This window comes from Lissotriton vulgaris, chromosome 2_1 (assembly GCF_964263255.1).
Source record: "Lissotriton vulgaris chromosome 2_1, aLisVul1.2, whole genome shotgun sequence".
Taxonomy (NCBI): Eukaryota; Metazoa; Chordata; class Amphibia; order Caudata; family Salamandridae; genus Lissotriton; species Lissotriton vulgaris.
The window spans coordinates 838290570-838294620 of NC_141687.1; the positions used below are offsets into that span (position 1 = coordinate 838290570).

The following is a 4051-nucleotide window of genomic DNA, read 5'->3' on the forward strand; positions in this document are numbered from 1 at the left end:
GTAAACTCTGAAAAACAGTTTCTCATACCAAATATTACAACCGACCCTCTACGTTTCCATTTCACACCATGGATTTCCTTATAGCTTACAGTATGCAGGCATTGTTGAGTTGAGTTTCTTCCCTCTTTATTTCCTGTGTATTAGAGAGGTATTAAGGGTGACAGCGGGCAGAGTTTGCTTTTTGATTGGCTGTAGCTGCGGAAGTCATCTCCCTGAATGTACAGTTCAAGGTTTTCGTTTATTGTGATTTACACGCATACCATTTTAAAAAGGTCCGTCAGACAAACCATGTAGAAATAAGTATTCAAAAAAGCTGCAAATTAAACATTTTATACATTGTAATTCTCCTGTGGTAGAAATATATGTTTTTCTACAAATTCCCAGTTATTCTAATGTACAAGTAGTATGCTATAGCAGACAGATAATCCTTTACTTCAGCTGGAGTGAGCCTTTTAAATCCTGCTTCATTGCAGATACCGACTTCAATGTTGTCTTCTGTCATCTGTCCTTCAAAGCTTTCCTTTAATGTTAAAACGGCTGTGTGAATGGCATCTTCAAGTTCCAGTTCTTCATTATACCCTTTATCAAGGAAAGTTTTTCCATTCACGTAATTTTCCCCATAGCAGTTGCTGTCCATGCAAAATAGGCACCAGAAGGATCAGACTGAATAAAATATGGCCTTTCCTCATCCCAACCAGCAATTAACAATGATACACCAAATGGGCTAACACCACCGGACTGTGTGTACTCTTGCATTACTGAAGCAACTCGGTGTACTAGCTGCGCTGTTGGAATTGGTTCCTGGTAAACCAAGAAATATTGCTGAGCCAACTTCCGAGCCCTCCGTACCAGTACCCTGTAGTCAGGACCCATGCCACTGACCACCACCACTGCGCGACGCGGCCCCTCCGCCAACTTCAGTGAAGACCAAGCATTAACGACAAAGTCATCATGAGTCATTAATGATGAAAGAAAGTAACTGTAATTGTCGGTACGGGAGCCAGCCCAGGGCGGGAAAAAATAAAATACACTTACTCAGTCACAGTAACGGTCACGTCGGGCCGGCCCGGCTCCTGCTGGTGGGTGGTACTGGCAGACACAGGAGGACAGGAGGGCAGGCTAGTACTTCCAGGGGCGGGAGCGGGCTAGCCACCACAGTAATAATTAAATTATGGCCGCGCCCGCTCCGGTGAGGTCCTTTCAGTGCTGGCTGACTCTCTCGTCATGATGGTGATGACTGCGCAGTTCTTTTGCCCACAATGCAATGCGCATGTGGGGGGGGCACCCTAGGCGCGCAGACGCGCCGGAGGAGGCAGGGCATGACTGCGTGCTGCGCACAGGCACCTCCCTCGGTCCCTTCTCCCTCCAGAAACCCTTCTTCCGCTTTTTTTTAGGTTGCTGCTTGTGATCAGCCTTCTTGCTGCTTCGTGGCGCTGTAGCATGGGCGGCGCTGCAGGCTGCAGGCAGTCACAACACGACTGACACTTACACACTGATGCTGACGCTTGGCCTGTGACGGACGAACGAAAACGAAAATCGGCCCTCACTCACAAAACCGGCCCCCTCCTGACTCAAAACCGGCCTCCAACCCCTCCAGCCGACCGGGGGATTGCCCGGTGCCCGAAAGCACCAGTCCGGGCCTGGTTCTACCTGACAGGTTTAAAAATGTAACAGCACAGTGGTATGGATATAAACCACTGTTAGTGATAGGTCGACATGTTTCAGCCTGTTGATCAATTATTTGTATCAGCGGCTTTCTTCAGGACCAGATATTTAACAATGCTGCTGCAATAATGTGTAAATAATAAAGATAAATAACTTTCTAATACACCACCAGTATTCCTGCTCAATTCTTTTCTTTAGTCAGGTCATACTCTGGGAACCCACAAATGTTGGATAATCCAGCCTCACCTCTACCTGTCAAGCCGCTCAGTAAGGAGGCCCCGCACTGTCCGTCGGTACCTCTTTGTGGAATGAGCTAGCGAAGAGGTACCGACGGACAGTGTGGGGCCTCCTTCCTGAGCAGCTTGACAGGTAGAGGTGCTGTTACATTTTTAATCCTGTCAGGTAGAACACATTAATAAAGTCAATTGGTGATCATATCTAGACAGTTTTAAATTCACACCCTTCCTATAAGACCGTAGGTGTATAAATTGTCTATGGCTGGCGCCTGATTCTAAGATGGCCGCCGTTTGGGACACGTGGGTTACTTTTATTTTCCAGTTGCCACTTTCACGGGTCTCTCATTTAGCTTGGCCACAGTCAATATTAACTTCAGGCAGGCTTTCCTGCTGCTCGGGACTCACCCTCAGACTCTTGGCCTCAACCAGGCGCTTCTGGGACGCTCTCCGACGTCCTTGCCGTTTCGCGCCGATTTTGTATTTAGGCAGGCAGTTTCTGGGCAGTCGCCGAGTCAGGTGCACTCGAAGTAGTGTTCATGTAGTGCGGGCACTCTGCAGGCGGGTGTCGATTATCGCGCTCTGGGGCAGGATTCAGGTGTAGCGTGCAGGGCACTTTCTTTCTTTTCTCCGCGTTCTTGCACGCTGCCCATACACGGGCTGCAGGCTCACTGCTTCTTGGCCGTTCGCAGACGGCAGGGCTTTAAGGCGTGTGTGGTTCTGGTGGGCATCCCACCCTTGTCGCCAGTGTCACCTTCCCCGAAATAAACACAGGAGCCAGGAGCGTTATTCAACATGTCTTTATTCATGCATGTTGCTCCAAGAAGTGAAACTAACTTTCCCTTTCCTGTCTGGGTCCCCGCCCCTTCCTGTGCTGCCTGCTTTGTCCCTAACTGTGGTCAGGCATAACGATATGACAGGAGCGTAGGTAGAGGGCCCCGGAAGATGGGGTCCAAGCGGGTCGGAGCGTGGAGGCCAGTGAAGAGGGGGGGTCAGTGTGTTTGGAAGTGGAACAGAGCCGGAGGCCGCCAAATCCCTGCCAGGGGCCGCCACGCAAATATGTATCCATCCTCAAAGGATTATTATATTAAGAATATATATTGGCCTGGTGGCCCCTGGGGTTTGGTGGCCCTGTGCAGGTGCACAGCTTGCACATGACTAAAGCCGCCCTGAAATAGTCTTTTGTCTATAACAATAAAAACTTGATCACCACAGCATAAGCACTCCTCGTGCCATAAGTGGTTCTCTTGGAACGCAAGGTGCGCTCTCTTTTTAATGGCAGCCAGGGGTTTTCCAGCCGGACGCTTACCTCTGTTTCTTAGCTTTAACTCCGTAGCAGCACACGGAGACTCGGTTAATTATGCAGCATAGCTGTGGGCCAACACAGCGCCTCTTCAAAGACTTCTGGCAGCATGAAAACAATACCATCAAAGATTCGATAAATATGCACGTCGGCTTACGTGCCAGCACGCATTATATTCGCAGTCATCATCATAAGCAGCTGCTTTTCCTTTCACTGGATATAAAAAGTGAAAAAAATGTAACAATGGTATGAAATAATTTTACTGCACACTTCTCCCCACAGGCTTATTGTACACCATATTTGGATTTGAGAAGGTGCCTAGGCGGCACGATTCCTGACACACAGAGTGAGGGTATAGCGCCATCTATTGGCAATCAGAAGGTGGCACTTGTATATTTATAGCTGGGTGATACATACAAATATAAGGTACCCTGCTCAGCTCCACCCACAAACACATATATCTCTTTTAATCGGATGTATCCTGGGCACCTCTAGAGGTTGGTGTTAAATGCTTACAATTCCCTAATTGCACCACACACACACAGGGCGCTTAGTGAGCTGACTAAGGGGCTAAACGTTAAACTGCAATTTCCACCCTTTATTATTAGGTGAAGCAGATTTGTTGTGTGGACGTTTCGTGTAATTTCATTCTTTATGACCGCAAATGATTTTGCAGGGAATATTGCAGTTTTTAGGTCTGGCTTGAGAGTGTCGCTGACTGTGGGACTAGTGTTTCCAGTTCTTTAAAGTGGGCTTTGACCGCACCCAGCGGAGAGTCTTATTCTCACCTCATGCTTTTGGCTATTTGGTGTATCATTGCACCTTCGAGGCAGTGCTTCCATTGGAATGC

The 4051-nt window shown here is 48.2% G+C and overlaps 1 pseudogene; it reads right to left on the reverse strand.

The window, feature by feature from the left end:
* Positions 1–282: 282 nt before the first annotated feature.
* Positions 283–960, reverse strand: LOC147731257 (proteasome subunit alpha type-2 pseudogene; annotated as a pseudogene).
* Positions 961–4051: the final 3091 nt, after the last annotated feature.